At 39.0% G+C, this 18,403-nt stretch overlaps 1 protein-coding gene and 2 long non-coding RNA genes across 3 annotated transcripts in view; 1 reads left to right on the top strand and 2 right to left on the bottom strand.

The window, feature by feature from the left end:
* LOC127527841 (tripartite motif-containing protein 16-like) overlaps window positions 1–18,403 on the bottom strand; it is a 514,766-nt gene that overhangs the window by 197,564 nt on the left and 298,799 nt on the right. The window lies entirely within an intron of this gene.
* LOC127527873 (uncharacterized) overlaps window positions 1–18,403 on the bottom strand; it is a 158,698-nt gene that overhangs the window by 131,493 nt on the left and 8,802 nt on the right. The gene's annotated exons all lie outside the window — the stretch shown is intronic.
* On the top strand, window positions 981–11,713 carry LOC114652551 (uncharacterized). The gene is made up of 3 exons (XR_007935042.1): window positions 981–1,137; window positions 8,945–9,178; window positions 11,110–11,713. It is a non-coding gene; the product is annotated as an uncharacterized LOC114652551 (long non-coding RNA).

Raw genomic sequence — 18,403 nt, forward strand, 5'->3', positions numbered from 1 at the left:
TAAACAAATTGTTGTGCTTTAAATTAACTAATCTTTATATATAATCTTCATTTGGATCTTGATCTTTGTTTGTCCGCGAATTTATGTTCCCGTGACACTGCCTTGGTTGTTACTTTTCTTTACAAACACTGTCGATACCACTCTTTTTGTTTAGATCTGGCGTCGACACCTGCTTCGTTGTCTAGACTGTGTTTTTTTCTGTTTCTATCGACCGTCGTTGGCAGCACTTCATCCAAATTGAATGTTCACCCGCTTCTTGGAGTCGGCAGTCAGAGTATATAAATCGGACACACTTCTGTGATTTTTCCATCAGTCGGCGTTTGGAGTTCAAGAAAGAAGCATTGGTTCTTCCTTACTCTTTGGATTGCCACAAAGCAACCTGCGAGATTGGAGAAAGGTTGAGAAGAGATTGTGAGAGGAAATGACAGCATCGTGAAAACGAGACGGACTGTGAACGGAGAGAAGCAGAAATGCTCCTCCACCACCACATAATTACTATTTGGACAGTGATTCCGAGTAGACCGTTCCTATTGAATCAATGTCCAAGGGTTTTGTTTTGTAATTTTGTTTGCCTTATAAAAAATCATAATGCTGTGCGACGAAGGGCCCAGTTCACGACTGACAGCCGCGTTTAAACAGGGAGCCCTTCACAGACAACTTTAACACACGCAACGTAGTTGTGCGCACATTACTAGTCTTTTAATAATTTTTAATTTCCCCTTGGGATTAACAAAGTATGCTATCTATCTATCTATCTATCTATCTATCTATCTATCTATCTATCTATCTATCTATCTATCTATCTATCTATCTATCTATCTATCTATCTATCTATCTATCTATCTATCTATCTATCTATCTATCTATCTATCTATCTAATCTTTTTTGTCATTCCTGTTTGTTAAATAAAATCTAAGTTGTGTCATGAAATGTCAAACAAATGTGTTGTGAAAATATCAGCAGTCAGAAAGAGAAGAAGAAATCACAAAGTGAACGTGAATTCTGATCTGACCACGCGTGTCTTCTTATGTGTCCAAACAGAAACAGCTGGGGGCGACACTGAGTGACATCAAGACGAGACTTGAGGAGAGAGAGAATACACTGAAGGAGACGAGGAGGGCGACGGAGGAGATGAAGGTGAGTGGAATATGAAGACAACAATTCATATAAAAAATGGGAGAAATAAATGAGAACTTGAAGAGCAGCAGAGCTTCACTGGTGATGATGTGTGGGGACACGAGAAGAGAGAGTTAGAGAAGACGTGAGGTGTCCTTCATGGCCTTTCACTGTTGACAGAATCCCAGGTGTTATTCAGTGGAGATTCAGACAGCATTACCCTAAAGTCCTTTGATATTCCATCAGCTGCTTAAAGGGGACTTAAATCTACTAACAGAAACTCACACTGAAGGTCGACGCTGATGTTCTGAATTAGATCAGCGGGTGCAACATTCCTTAATGGTCTTTTTTATTTTTATTTTATTTGAAGAAAACAACAATGCATACAATGAATCTCAAATTATACAACAAATGATTCCCATAGTGGAATTCAAAAATAAAAAATAAATTTGAAATAGAAAGCAGGAGCAGAAAAAAATAGAGAGAAAACGTAACAAAACACAATTCAACAGAATATTTAAAAATATTTAAATTAAAAACTGAACATATCCTCTAAGTTAACGTGTTGATTTTGCCCTATTTCAAATAGAGCAGAACATCAGTGACCCACTGACTTATAACAGGTGGGCTGGGATTCCTCCATTTAACCAGGACAAGTCTACGAGCTCATTGTGTGGTAAGTCAATGTGTCCTTCTTCACTTTAGGGAGACCACCAAACACAGTTGTTAATGTGTTATTAGTGATTGTGAATATGATGATTGGCCATTCAAAGGTTTGTCTCCAGAATCTTGTTAATTTGTTTTCCCTCCCTAAACATGTGGCCAGTGAGGCTGGAGCTCGATTGTCACACTGACAGGTTGAATCTTGTCCTGGACACATTTTGGACAATTTTAAATGAGATAAATGATCGATGATTGATGGTAGAGTTTAAGTTGAGTGATTGAATGCTTTGTGCATATGGAGCTCTGTGTATTCTCTGTATGGCTGCCTTCCACTCCGTTTCTCAGATATGAATTGAAAGGTTAATTTCCCAGCACACCCAGGATCATTGAAGGGGAGCTTCTTTAAGATGTTTTATATGTTGTTGAGATGCTGTTGGAGTCTTCAGGACTGACCAGGATGGCTTGGGAGGTGTGGAAAATTGGGTGGGTTTCATTTGGCAAAATTTCTGATTTGAAAGGAGGGGAAAATTGTGTTTGCAAGGAGATAAATTTGAAGCGTAATTGTTCACAAGATGCAAAGACGTTATTTATATACAATTCTCCAAATGTTTGAATTCCAGATGTTTTCCAATGATTAAATACTGTGTAGGTTTGAGAGGCAAGAAAAAGGTGATTATCATGAAGAGGTGCAATGGATAAAATATTCTTTGCCTTGAAGTGAGTCCTGCATTGGTTCCATTTTCGGATTGTTGGTATATTGATGATAATTTGTATTTACTGGGGCACAAAGCAGGGCATATAAAAAAGTACTGCAGGATTTTATTTCTATTGCAGACCAAGCCTGTGTCTGTTCATCTATTTGTGTCCATGTCCAGGTTTTTATAGCTTGTATGTTTGCTGCCCAGTAATAACATTGAATATTAGATAGAGTCATGCTACCTTCTGCTTTAGGTCTTTGTAGAGTCACGTTTAGATTGAATGGACATCTTGAATTCTAGATAAATGAGCTTATAATTGAGTCTAGTTTATTAAAGAATGATTTGTTAATATAATATATGTGGGGATACTCTGAAATAGGAAAAGAAGCTTGAGAAGGATGTTCATCTTGACAGAATTGATTCTGCATGCTGAGGTGAGATGGAGGGGAGACCATCTGTTCATATCTTGTTTGTTTTTTTCCATGCTATTACCAAAATTGTGTTGAAAAAGATCTTTATATTTACTTGTGATGTTTACGCCAAGATATTTAAACTGTTCTGATAAAATGAATGGAAAAATGTTCAGCATACTATGGTGTGCTAGGGAGTTCACTGGAGAAAGCTCACTTTTATTCAAATTAATGTCTTTTGAAATTCTGCTAGAGGTTTGAGAATTACTGGATGTTTGTTGATGTCATATATACAGTACCATATCACCTGCACATAGTGATATTTCCTGTTCAACTCTTTCTCTAATAATCCCTTTTATCTTTGATGTTTTTTGAAAATGATAAGCCAGTGGCTTAATGGCTAGTGCAAAAAGCAATGGTGATAGAGGGCACCCTTATCAAGTCCCATTCTAGTTTGAAGCACTTTGAGTTCATGTTGTTAATACAGACTGAAGCTTCTGGACTCGTGTAAAGTAATTTTATCCATGCACATATATGTTGGTTCTGCATCAAGAAAGGACACATCCCATGGGACAATGAGGGCCCCCTGCTGAATATACAGGACTACCTACTCCATAAAGTCCTGCATGTGCTTTAATAGGAGCATCAGCAGAGAGACGATGATACCCGGTATAGTGGGGGGCACATATTGTCTGGGAGGTGGTCTTCAGCTTCTCTCCATTCTGTGATTAAACTACCACCAATACAATACAATACAATTTATTTTTGTATAGCCCAAAATCACACAAGAAGTGTCGCAATGGGCTTTAACAGGCCCTGCCTCTTGACAGCCCCCCAGCCTTGACTCTCTAAGAAGACAAGGAAAAACTCACAAAAAAAACCTTGTAGGGAAAAAATGGAAGATACCTTGGGAAAGTCAGTTCAAAGAGAGACCCCTTTCCAGGTAGGTTGGGCGTGCAGTGGGTGTCAAAAAGAAGAGGGTCAATACAATACAATTCACAGAACAGAACAAATCTTCAATACAGTATAAAAATTTTTTTTTAGAAGTACGGAGCAGAATTTAACAGTAGATGATATCACATAATATGATTTGGATTTGTTTAGAGTCCTGGAGACCTTATCCATCAAGCTGCCTCCCCCATTTGGCCATTCCACATCTGAAACAGCGCTGGGCCAGCCAATCCGATCAAAGGACCCCTCTATCTCACGATTCCTGCGATCCTCCATCAGGGATGACTTTACCTTAGGCAGGCAAAACAACTTGGCAGGTGGGCAGTGTCACCAAGTGCCACATTTGAGTACCAAGAAGAGAAACAGAATAGGTGAGGGTTAGTATCAAATTATAACTATCATGTTACTTCTGTTTTAGTGCTAATGACTAACAACAGAGATGCAGTCTGTACAGTTAATCAGCAGCTCTAGATAGATAGATAGGTACTTTATTAATCCCAAAGGGAAATTCACTCTAGTCAGGGTGTGCTAAACCAGGGGTCCCCAACTCCAGTCCTGGAGGGCCCCATTGGCTGCATGTTTTTATTCTTACCCTCTTCTTAATTAGTGACCTGTTTTTGGTGCTAATTAACTTAATTTGAATTCATTTTTAATCGATTTGCTCTTGAAGACTAAGCCCCCTTAATTGTTTCTTTTTCCTTTTCATACAATATCTGAAAATAAATTTCCTTAATTTCTTTACATTTTTAAGATGGAGGAAACATGATTTGGACAACTTTGTAATATGCGCTTTAAATGACATGCTAGAGTCAAAGAGAACTCCGAGGTTGCGGGCTGATTCAGTACAATTAATGGGGACTCCAACTGAGTTAAATGATGACAAAATATTGTTATGATCAGCGTCATTCCCTCCAACAATTAAAATCTCTGTTTTATCTGTATTTAAAGACAAGTAGTTCTCATCCATCCACTCCTTTAATTTACTAACACAACTAATTAAAGACAACATTGGGGAAACTTCATTTGATCTGAAACAAAAGTATAACTGAGTGTCATCAGCATATGAGTGAAAATTAACATTACGTTTCCTAATGAGAGATCCCAGTGGACGCCTGTAAAGTGAAAAGAGTAAAGATCCCAGTACTGAGCCCTGCGGGACACCATATTGAACTTCTGTGAATAATGATGGAGTCCTGTCCGCACATTTCTGTACATATTGGAATTGATTTGATAAATAAGAACTAAACCAAGCGAGATCGGTGCCTGTAAGCACAACATCATTTTCTAGCCTGTGCAGTAAATTAGAATGGTGAATGGTGTCAAATGCTGCACTTAAGTCTAAAAACATAATTATAGTGGAGTTTCCTTCATCAGAGGATATCAGAATGTCATTTACAATCCACGTTAGTGCCGTTTCTGTACTATGACCAGTGCGGAAAGCAGACTGGAATTTCTCAAATAAATTGTAATGCGTAATGTGTGACTGAAGCTGATTGGCGACTACTTTTTCTAGTATTTTAGAGAGAAACGGTAAATTTGAAATAGGCCTATAATTATTTAATATGTGTGGGTTTAGGTCTGACTTTTTAAGTAATGGTTTAATGACTAGCACTTTCCTGCGTCAGGTACTGTGCCATGCAATAATGAACTACTGATAATGTTTAGAATAGGCGCTGCAAGAACATCCATTGCACTTTTTACTAGTTTTGTTGGCACTGGATCAGGGAACAAGTAGTGGGCTTCATTTTAGAAATGAAAGTTAAGACTTCCTGCTCTGTTACAGGATTAAAATTACTAAAGTGCTGAGTGCAATGTGAGACAGGGTCTGCTAAGCTAGTATTTGGTTTGTACTGTGATGTTGAGATCTGGGATCTTATATTTTTAATTTTCTCATTGAAGAAGTTCATAAAGTCTGTACTGCTAATATCTGTTGGTATTTTGCACTGTTGATCTGAATTTCCATTTGTTAATTTAGCCACTGTTCTAAACAGTACCCGAGGATTTTTATTATTGTTATCTATTAATGTAGAATAGAATTCTGAACGAGCTTTAAAGAGGGCTTTTTTATATTTTTAACACTCTCTGTCCATGCAATTTGAAAGACATGTAGCTTTGTTGTTCTCCATCTGCTCTCCAGTTTTCGACACTCTAATTTAAGAGCTCGAGTGTTTTCATTAAACCAGGGAGAGTTTCTATGTGCTTTGATCACTTTTGTTTTAAGGGGAGCCACTGTGTCCAGAGCATCTCTCAAGGTCACATTATAATGTGATGTTAGCTGATCTGAATTGTTTTCCACGTTTACATTTGATGTTAACTGATCTAAATGGTTTTCCACAATTACACACAACTTACTCAAAGTATTTGTAAATTTTGAAGCAGAATTACAATCTCGATGTCGCACTGTCTTTGTTTTAATCTGTGAGTGCGTTGGCAAGGGCAGCACTAAATCAAACGTAATTAAGTAGTGATCAGAAATAACTTCATTTAATGGAGTAATATTTAAATTTTGAATTTCAACTTTGTAAGTTATAATTAAATCTAAAGTGTGGTTATGATTATGAGTTGGACCTTTGACATTCTGACAAAATCCTACTGAATTTAACAAATAAGTAAAACATTTGCTAAAAGTGTCAGTTTCCACATCAATGTGTACATTAAAATCTCCCATCAGTACTACGTGATCATAATTTATAGCCAAATCAGATAAAAGGTTGCTAAATTCAGACATGAACAATGAATACGGCCCTGGTGGTCTATAGACTAGCACTATAATTGTGTTGGAATCTGTTTTAATATTTAAAATGAATGCCTCAAAGGATGTAAAGTTGCCTAAATTTTTAGAAGTGATTTGCATTTTGTTACAATGAATTATTCCAAGGCCTCCTCCTCGACCAGAATCTCTAGACTTATGAAGGAACGAGTAGCCATCTGGTGACGCCTCAGCTAGGGGGACAGTGTCACATTTACTAAGCCAGGTTTCAGTGAGAAGACACAGATCAGATTTTGTACTTAATATAATATCATTTACTAAAACAGCTTTAGTGCCAAGAGAGCGAATGTTCAATAAGCAGCATTTAAAACTGTATGCTTCTTTCTGAACTGCTGATATATTTTTTGTTTTAATTTGAAGTAAATTTCTATTACAGATGCCCCTGGTGGAGGGTCTGGTTTTATCTCTTGGTCTAATTATATACCTTATTTTTGGTTATCAATTAATTTAATGTTTGTATCAAGACTAAATTTACTGGATGCCCTACAACAGGGATTATGGGTAACAGCTTCAGGAAAGTAACAATTGGGATAAACAACAGCCTGTGATTTAAGATCACATGACTGCGGCCTGGATGGAGCTCTAATCAGTCAACCAGGCAGTTTTGCTGCCATATTTTGGGATAATACATAAGATCCCCTCCAGTTAGGATGAAGACCAAAACTCCAAAGAATTCCAACTGTCCTTCACAACAACAACAACAACAACAACAACAACATTTATTTATATAGCACATTTTCATACAAAAAGTAGCTCAAAGTGCTTTACATAATGAAGAGAAGAAAAATAAAAGACAAAATAAGAAATTAAAATAAGACAACATTAATTAACATAGAAAGGAGTAAGGTCCGATGGCCAGGGTGGACAGAAAAAACAAAAAAAAACTCCAGAAGGCTGGAGAAAAAAATAAAATCTGTAGGGGTTCCAGGCCACGAGACCGCCCAGTCCCCTTTGGGCATTCTACCTAACAAATGAAATAGTCCTCTTTGTAGTTCGGGCTTTTCACGGAGTCACTTGATGCTGATGGTCATACAGACTTCTGGCTTTTAATCCATCCATCATTGTTGGAACATCATGGTGCTTTGGGTAGATGGTGGTGGCGCACGCCACCACCAACAGGACACCGGAAAAGGAAACAGAAGAGAGAGTAGGGGTTAGTACAGATTTTGAATGAATAGTTATTATAATGAATTAGATATACAGAGTATCAGGATTAAATTACAGTGAAGTTATGAGAAGGCCATGTTAAAGTAATGTGTTTTCAGTAGTTTTTTAAAGTGCTCCACTGTATTAGCCTGGCGAATTCCTACTGGCAGGCTATTCCAGATTTTAGGTGCATAACAGCAGAAGGTCACCCGCCTCACCACTTCTTTTAAGTTTTGCTCTTGGAATTCTAAGGAGACACTCAGTTGAGGATCTGAGGTTGCGATTTGGAATATAAGGTGTCAGACATTCCGATATATAAGACGGGGCGAGATTATTTAAAGCTTTATAAACCATAAGCAGAATTTTAAAGTCAATTCTGAATGACACAGGTAACCAGTGTAGTGACATCAAAACTGGAGAAATGTGTTCGGATTTTCTTTTCCTGGTAAGGATTCTAGCAGCTGCATTCTGCACTAGTTGCAAACGATTGATGTCTTTTTTGGGTAGTCCTGAGAGGAGTGCGTTACAGTAATCTAGCCGACTAAAAACAAACGCATGAACTAATTTCTCTGCATCTTTCGATGATATAAGAGGTCTAACTTTTGCTATGTTTCTTAGGTGAAAAAATGCTGTCCTAGTGATCTGATTAATATGCGATTTAAAATTCAGATTACAATCAACGGTTACCCCTAAGCTTTTTACCTCCGATTTGACTTTTAATCCTAATATATCCAGTTTATTTCTAATAGCCTCATTGTATCCATTATTGCCAATCACTAAGATTTCGGTTTTTTCTTTATTTAATTTGAGAAAGTTACTATTCATCCATTCTGAGATACAAGTTAGACATTGTGTTAGCGAATCAAAAGATTTGGGGTCATCAGGTGCTATTGATAAATACAGCTGTGTGTCATCAGCATAGCTGTGGTAACTCACGTTGTGCCCTGAGATAATCTGACCTAATGGAAGCATGTAGATTGAGAAGAGCAGTGGACCCAGGATAGAGCCTTGTGGAACACCATATAGAATATCATGTGTCTTTGAGTTATAATTACCACAACTAACAAAGAATTTTCTCCCTGCCAGGTAGGATTCAAACCAAAACAAGATCAACATACCAACACATTTGTCTTGAGATTGGTGATTCTTATTAGGTGACTCAGTTTTAAATCTTTCTTCTATTCAATCAGATGTCACTGCAAAGAGAGATGTAAGAAAATGAGAAGAGCTTCACTGATCTGATACAGTGCATTGAGGAAGCCCACAGGAAACTGATTGTGAGGACCAGAGAACAAGAAAAGAGAGAAACGGAGAAGGCTGAAGGAGTGATGGAGCAACTGGAGAAGGAGATTGAGGAGCTGAAGAGGAGAGAAGCTGAGCTGAAGGAGTTTTCAGAGACCAAGGACCACGTCCACTTCCTGAAGGTGAGAGTAATACTTCACAGGGAGTCTGATCAGACTGGGCTGTGTAAGACGTGAGAACATTTAGAGGGAAATTGTAAAAACTCCTCATATCTTTTCAACACACCAAGAATGGGCCATTCAGCTCAGCACAGTCTGTCTTTTCCCATTTTCTTAACATTTTCAATGTTCTGTTTACAATCTTAAAGTTCCTACATCCATAAGCGTGACGGGAAGATTAATCTGCAGGTGTTTGTGTGACCAAATGAATTTTCATGAAATTTAAAAGATGACATCTAATAAAAGATGGTGCCAACTCCTCTGCTAGGCCACCTTCTGGTGTCTCCATTCTTAAACTGAGAAGATTCAAATCCTTCAGCATTTCCTCACAGCTCAGACCCCACAGTCCTGTCTCGACTCTCAACTCTCATTTTTCTTGTGTGCTTTTATCTTTCACTACACACAATAGTCCTGATGTCGACGGTGTTTCGCACAGGTTATGGAGATTCTCTTCTTGATTTACACTCCACACATGGTGTGCATTACGTAACTCAGTGTCCACTTAGCTTTCTCTACTTTATGTGGTTGATGATGATGATGAGGATACAAAGGCTCCCAAGATTTCATCCAGAGCCACAGGAAGGGCATGATGGCAGTTATTACCTCCAAATAATGAGCAACAAAACATGAGGTGAGGTTCTGAATCACTTTGTGTGAGCCATCGGAATTTGATTTATTGTGTCAAATAATCTGTGAAGTCCGAAATACAAAGAAAGAGTCTGCTGTGTGGAATAAGAATGGCGGGTGACAGTCACTGGGGTCAGTTTACATTTATTTGACAGAAAAGTGGGATTCATGGTTAAAAAGTGGAAGGGGACCAAAACTACTGGGGGCAGGTCAGTGATAAAAAGAGTAGAGAGACAGACGTGAACGGCACTATATAATGTAGAGATATTAAAGTCACTATATACTCTAAGTAATGGGAAAGAAATAATGTGATAGATGGATAGAGCAAAGAGAAACATGAGAAGTGCACTAAAATAATAAATAATAGGAAAGACATAACACTGAGAGAGAAAATGACAAATAGGAAAAGGAGTTAAATACAAATACAGTAGACAGACATGAAAGGCACTATAACAGATATACATGAAAGGTGCTATATAATAGATAAAGGAGGAATGCAGTGTGGTTTGGTGATTAAGGCTTTGGAGTTCAAACCCTGAGGTTGTGGGTTCAAATCCCACTACTGACACCACTGTGTGACCTGAGCAAGTCACTTCACCTGCCTGGGCTACAATTGGACAAAAGAAAAGAAAAGAAAAGGAAACAATGGAATCTCAGATGATGGGAGTCACCGTGGATAAGAATGACAGTCAAATAATAATAAGAGATGAGAGGAAACACACTAAAGAATGAAAGAGAGAGATAACGACAGATGGGAAAGGCACAGTGAAATACATAGAGGAGGTACACGTGAAAAGCACTATATAATAGATAGATATAAAAAAAATTTGAAATGCAGATTGGCAACTTCTATTGAAATAATTTATGTGTCTGTGAAGTATGGCAGTGGATTGACTTTAAATTAACTTGACTTTAAAAGTAACTTTAAATTTACTTTGACAGTAAAAGTGTAATTTTAATAAAGCCAGCAGTCAGTGTGGACAGTCCATTAGAACTTTCACCTCAACGGTGACCTTATGGTGTTTATCATAATTTCCCATGACTCAGACGACTTCCAAATGTTTAACTTGCCTGTCTTTCTCTTCATTTTCTTTTGCCGTCTTTTAATGATTTTAGTTTTAATTCCCACAGATTCTGTCCAATCAGATGAGCTCTTTACTATTAGTGTCTGGTCAGTGCAGCTCCTGATTGGTTCTTGTTAATTGTCTGTGTTGTGCTCCGCACCCAGTCCCAGATTTCCTCACTCGTTTTCTTTTCTCTCCTTTCAGACTTCTGTCCCCTCACACTGGACATCAACACGGCACACAGAGACCTCCGTCTGTCTGAAGGGAATAAGAAGGTGACATGTTAGAGGACAAAGACTGAATATCCTGATCATCCTGACAGATTTGACTACTGGGAACAAGTTCTGTGCAGAGAGGTTCTGACTGGGACTCGCTGCTACTGGGAGGTGGAGTGCAGTGGACGTCTCATGAGGATTGGAGTCGCATATAAAGGACTGAACAGGAAAGGAAAGAACTGGGTGTGCGGCCTTGGATACAACGACAAGTCCTGGTGTTTGCTGTGGTCTCATTCCCAGTACTCTGTGTGTCACAATAAAAAGGAGACTGTAATCCGCGCCCCCTACAGCCCCAGAATAGGTGTGTATCTGGACTGGCCTGCTGGCTCTCTGTCATTTTATAGCGTCTCACACACAATGACCCTCCTGCACAGGTTCAACACCTCCTTCACTGAGCCCCTTTATTCAGGGTTTTGGCTTGATCTTCACTGTAGTGTAACAATCAGCCATCTGACACCATGTGACCACTGACCAGTACCCTCTACTTGTCACTTGATGTCCCCACAAGCTCAGGTGTCTTTATAGTTTGTGGTGAAATAAAATTTACCTGATACATGGATGGTTTGAATACCAAGTAAATGTGGTTATGGTTTGAATCTAATTTCTTAAAAAATTATTTATTGATGTATAGTGGAATGTTTTGAAGTAAAAAGAAAAGCTTCGGAAGGATATTCATCTTAATAACGTTAATTCTTCCAGCTACAGTGAGATGAAGGGTTGACCATCAATGCAAGTCTTGCTTAATTTTTTCTATACAGATGGCAAAATTTTGTTGATAGAGAGCTTTATGTTTACTTGTGATGTTTACCCCACGGTATTTAAACTGATCTGTGATGATAAAAGGGAAGGTGTCCAATCTAATATTGTGTGCTTGAGAATTCACTGGAAAGGGCACACTTTTAGTCAAATTAATTCTGAGACCAGAAATCTTTTGAAATTCTATTAGTGCTGTTAGGACTGCAGGCACAGTATTTTGTGGGTCTGATAAATACAGTACCATATCATCTGCATAAAGAGAAATTTTCTGTTCAAGTCTTTCTCTGATAATCCCCTTTTTCTGATAAGCATTTCAACAGTGAACTGACAGTGGTTCAATTGCAAATGCAAAAAGAGGTGGTGACAAGGGGCATCTTTGTCTGGTACCACATTCTAGTTTAAAGTAGTCTGAATTAATTTTGTTAATGCAAACTGAAGCTTCTGGATTTGTATACAGTAGTTTGATCCATGCCAAAATATTCGGGCCAAACCCAAATTTCTCTAATGCAGTGAAAAGGTAGTTCCAATTATATCAAATGCCTTTTCTGCATCCAAGGATAATATCATCTCTGGGCTGTTTGACTTTGTGGGTGAATACATTACATTTAACAGGCGTCGAAGATTGGACGCTGTCGGCCTTTAATAAATCCAGTTTGATCTTGTGATATTAACGAAGGCAGCACTTTCTCCATCCTTCTAGCTAGGACTTGGGAAGTATCTTAACATCATTATTCAGAAGTGAAATTGGTCTGTATGATGCACATTGTAATATGTCCTTATTTTGTTTAGGAAAGATGGTGATTAATACTTGGTGAAAAGTTTGAGGAAGAATTTGATTGTCTCTAACTTCTGTGAATGTTGCTAATAAGAGGAGAGATAGCTGAGTGGAGAATTTCTTATAAAATTCAGCAGGGTAACCATCAGGGCCTGCTGCTTTCCCACTCTGAAGTGACTTCATAGCATTTAGTAATTCTGATGGCGCCAATAGTTTATCCACTTCTTCTGCTCTAAGAGTATTTATTTGCGGTATCTGTAATGCATCCAGAAATGCTTTAAACTGTGTCTTGTCTTCGTTAAACTCAGTAGAATATAAGGATTTATAGTAGTCTCTAAATGTGTGCATTATATTCTTATGGTCAATGATTTTATCTCTGTTCGCGTTGGTGATTGCTGGGATTGCATTGCGAACTTCTTGCTTGTGGATTTGTTGAGCTAAGAGCTCATTAGCTTCCTCTCCATGTTCATAGTAATGATGTCTTGATATATAAATGAGTTGTTCAGTTTCTTTAGTTGTTAAGAGGTTGAGATCTGAATGCAGAGCCTGCCTTTTCATATGAAGAGCCTCACTTGGACACCTGGCATGTTCTTGATCTATTCTAGTAATTCTGTTGATTAGCTCTGATACCTTCTTGGTTTCAAATTTATTTCTGTGGGAAAGATATGAGATAATCTGTCCTCTTAAGAAGGCCTTCAGGGTTTCTCAGAGTATTCCTGCAGAGACCTATGAGGATATATTTGTCTCTAGAAAGAAACTGATTTGTTTGGATATACATTCTGTACAGTTCTCATCTGCTAATAGAAGTAGGTTAAGACACCATCTGTGAGATGAGTATGTGGGGCATAGTGACTTTAGCTCCAAGATCAGAGGAGCATGGTCAGAAATAACAATAGCGTCGTACTTGCAGGATTTAATCGTAGGCAAGAAGTTATTATCTATAAAGAAATAATCAGTTCTTGAGTAGAAGTGATGTACTGGTGAGTAGAAGGAATATATTCTTGAGTTTGGGCTTAGAAACCTCCAGGGGTCTAATAAGTTGTGGTCAGTTACAAACTGTGCAATTGTCTTTGCAGTGCTAGATGTCATCCCCCTTGTGACAGGAGTCCTATCTAAGAGTGGATTTAAAACACAATTAAAGTCCCCAGCCATTATAATTTTATGAATGGGCTTAAAGTGGAGAAGAACAAACAAACTGTCATGGCCTTTACTACACTATTGGCACGTAGACTTATCTTGCTAAACTGGAAGAATCCTAACTCTCCTCTTTTAAGTCAGTGAGTAACTGATGTCTTATATTATTTGAAACTGGAAAAAATCAAATTCTCACGTAGAGGATCTGTGCAGAAATTTTCCAAAACCTGGCAGGATCTGATCAATAACATTTTAGAATAAGCTTTTAAAGCACAGAGGGAGCAGATTCTCTCCCCTTTTCTATTTCTTCTCCATTTTTCTTTATTCACTTATTAATTTGTTTATTTACTTATTTTTAATAGCTTTAAGTTTTATTCTGCTGCCCATGCTTTTTTTCTCAGGGGTGAGGGTTGATTTGTTTTCAATTCTAAATCAATAAAAAATATAAAAAAAAGAAAAAAAAAGAAATTAAATTTACAGGATGGGTGGGGAGGATGTTGGGGGGGGGGGGCAGCACCTCTGTGATTGAATTTGTGGATGAGAATGCGGGGCGAGTGCGACTGTCAGGGTCTCCATTATCATTGGGTTTGAATAGCCAATCAGGTGTGTGTGTCATAATGAGGGGCGGAGACACCTCAGACCTACAAATACCAGTCTGACCAGCAGAGGTCACTGTTGATTCACAACCACATGTCCTTCAGGCTGACACCCCAACAACTACTGAGGCCCCCAAGTGTCACTGAATGTCATCTGTTAAGTAGGACAGGCATGTGGTCCTTCTGGATCAGCACAACTGAAAGGCGCTATACAGACTAAGTATGGAGAGCTCTTGAATAGTGACTATATGTAGGAGCAGAGAGTGACAGAGGGGATTGGAGTGTTGTCCACTCACCAGACATGTTGTGACCCTCCATTGGTCACTCAAAGGGTCCTTCACTTCAGAATGAATTCACTGTGAATGTCTGAAGATGAGGACTCACCGGTCAGTCAGATGTCAGCCATACTGACAGAGTTTGGTGTTTTAGTTGATGTCACATTAAACTTTAAACTGCACCTCCTCCTTGTCCCCAGATTTGTCACTCTTGGCACCCTGAAAGCTCCAACATCTTCAATAAATGAATTCTTGGTCAGTTGGCACACACTTGACATGGGTGCACATGTGTGGCTTTGCAGTGGACTGGCACCCCGTCCAGAGTTGTCCCACCTTGTCCACAAACCTGAAATCGAAAAGCAAATTAGAAAGACAACGAATGGACAGAAGGGGTCATTGATTGGTCAGTCGCCGCACTACTGCCTCTTGTGGCCACTCTAAATATTACACAGCAATTTATACAAAAAGGAAATCTAAAAGATAAAAGCAGAAAGCATTCAGTGAAATCCTGAGCAGTGAAACATGAAAGGAGAGAATGAGAAACAATCAGAGAGTCAGACGAATGGAGACTTTAACAGGAGGACTGAGGGGTGGGACTGAAGTGCAGTGGTGCCCTCTAGTGGACACCCGCCATATTACACACATGGGAAAGGGGGGAGAACAGAATACAGTGCAGTGTAAAAGAAATAAGAATAAAGTAAAAACACAAGAATAAAACACCTGAAACAAAGAACTTTAAATATTATATCTAAAACTAATTAAGATTTAAATGAATTAAGAGCAAAATAAGGGCGACACGATCACACAGTCACATGACCTTCAGAGCGGACAGCTGAGCTGATTCTTCTGTAGCCAAACTGCCCCCTCTAGTGGCCACTCTCAATATTAAATGAATGGCAAGGCTGAGGGGGAGGAAAGATTTGGGTTTGATCAAATGAATATTTAGTGCAGATTTCTTAATATTGTCATTAGCTTTAAAGACAGTGCAGGTTTGTTAGGTTATGGAAGATTCTCTATGGGAAAAGAACATTTATTTGAATTAAGCTTTTTAATAATCATTATGTATTAACAAAATACAAATCTAATAATTGTTTATGCTTTTCTCACTACTCAGTGCGCTCAGCAATTGCTGGTTAAGGGCCTTGCTCAAGGGCCCAACGGAGTAGAGTCACTTCTGGCGTTTATGGGATTCAAACCGGCAACCTTCCGATTGCCAGTGCAGATCCCTAGCCTCAGAGTCACCACTTCACCCAATTTGTATAATAAACTCCCAATGGTGTTTGGTGAATAAACAATCAGGATGACTGACATTTGTCAAATTTGCTCATCTGTGACATTCTGACTTGTCACCACCTCTGGTCACATCTCCTGTGTTGTCTGATCTGAAGATATAACACTCCGTATTGATGATCCATTTCTTATTAGCTCTGGAAAAGTTAGAATATGACAGTGAGGTGAGTAACACATAAGATGTTGATTTGGATTGAATATTTGATTTGTAAGTCAGGCAGTGAAATCGATCATTTAGACCTGAGCAGTGCTCTCCATTCCACATCTGAGTGTCTGTGATCTGTCAAGTGTCCTGTGTGCCCCTGTGTGTCTGCTGTGCCCTCGTATGCCCACTCCAGCCTGATCCCCACACTACTGAGATGTTCAGTTACTGATAAAGATGGACATTAAATGGTGAATTTGACACTCATGGACACCACAAGAAGTTGAAGTGCATTGAGGACTGAAGTCAGCTGTGATGTTTCATTTTGGGTTTCATTTCTGCTTTAAATGAGTTTACTTTTCCTTTAATGTTTTTGTAATTTTGTATGAATTGTTTAATAAATGGTATTGATTTTAGTGTTGTATGTATTGTGTCTAGATGAACATTTTCTTTCTCACGTTTATATATTTTGTTAGTTTTGTTGTGCCTCATATTTTGGCATGGAGTCGATCAGTCTGTGGCACTGCTCAGGTGTTATGAGAGCCCACGTTGCTCTGATAGTGGCCTTCAGCTCTTCTGAATTGTTGGTTCTGGCGTATTGCATCTTCCTCTTCACAATACCCCATAGATTTTGGGGTTAAGGTCAGGCGAGTTTGCTGGCCAATCAAGAACAGGGATACCATGGTCCTTAAACCAGGTACTGGTAGCTTTGGCACTGTGTGCAGCTGCCAGGTCCTGTTGGAAAATGAAATCTGCATCTCCATAAAGTTCGTCAGCAGCAGGAAGCATGAAGTGCTCTAAAACTTCCTGGTAGACAGCTGCATTGACCTTGGACCTCAGAAAACACAATGCACCAACACCAGCAGATGACGTGGCACCCCAAATCATCACTGATTGTGGAAACTTTACGCTGGACCTCACGCAATGTGGATTCTGTGCCTCTCCTCTCTTCCTCCAGACTCTGGGACCTTGATTTCCAAAGGAAATGCAAAATTTACTTTCATCAGAGAACATAACTTTGGACCACTCAGCAGCAGTCCAGTCCTTTTTGTCTTTAGCCCAGGCGAGACGCTTCTGACGCTGTCTCTTGTACAAGAGTGGCTTGACACAAGGAATGCGACAGCTAAACCCATGTCTTGCATACGTCTGTGTGTGGTGGTTCTTGAAGCACTGACTCCAGCTGCAGTCCACTCTTTGTGAATCTCCCCCACATTTTTGAATGGGTTTTGTTTCACAATCCTCTCCAGGGTGCGGTTATCCCTATTGCTTGTCCACTTTTTTCTCCCACATCTTGTCTTTCCCTTCGCCTCTCTATTAATGTGCTTGGACACAGAGCTCTGTGAACAGCCAGCCTCTTTAGCAATGACCTTTTGTGTCTTGCCCTCCTTGTGCAAGGTGTCAATGGTCGTCTTTTGGACAACTGTCAAGTCAGCAGTCTTCCCCATGATTGTGTAGCCTACAGAACTTGACTGAGAGACCATTTAAAGGCTTTTGAGTTAATTAGCTGATTAGAGTGTGGCACCAGGTGTCTTCAATGTTGAACCTTTTCACAATATTCTAATTTTCTGAGATACTGAATTTGGGACTTTCATTAGTTGTCAGTTATAATCATCAATATTAAAAGAAACAAACATTTGATTAAACATCAGTCTGTGTGTAATGAATGAATCTAATATACAAGTTTCACTTTTTGAATGGAATTACTGAAATAAATCAACTTTGTCATGAAATTCTAATTTTATGACCAGCACCTGTATATATGCAGACTTTGCTCTCCACGGTGTGTTTGATGCTTTTCTCTACTGGTATTATTGCTCTTTAATAAACACCACGCTGTTTTTAACTTTCTATACTTTGTCTTCATATCCAGAGTGATTGAGGTAATAAAGTAATTTGTGAAGAGTGCCTGGCACAGTGTGAAGTGCCATATGATCCAAACTACCAGGATTATCGAGCTGCGGACGAAGAGCTCAGTCCAGTAATGAAGAGTGTGTTAAGATAAAACACGAAAGTTTGTGAGGTTCAAGGACTCTGTGTGTCAGAACTGGTGGTGTGTAATACTGGAGCACCTTTGGCAAATGTTCTGCCTCTCTTCTTGTTCACCCTCGACACAACAGACTTCAAGTACAATCCCATCACTTGACACCTGCAGAAATTCTCAGAAGACTCCTCCATCATTGGCTGCCTTAATAATGGAGACAAGTACAGGAGGCTTGTGAAGGACTTTGGCTTGTGGTGCAGGGAGATTTGATTTT

The sequence above is a fragment of the Erpetoichthys calabaricus genome, chromosome 5 (assembly GCF_900747795.2).
Source record: "Erpetoichthys calabaricus chromosome 5, fErpCal1.3, whole genome shotgun sequence".
Lineage (NCBI taxonomy): Eukaryota > Metazoa > Chordata > Cladistia > Polypteriformes > Polypteridae > Erpetoichthys > Erpetoichthys calabaricus.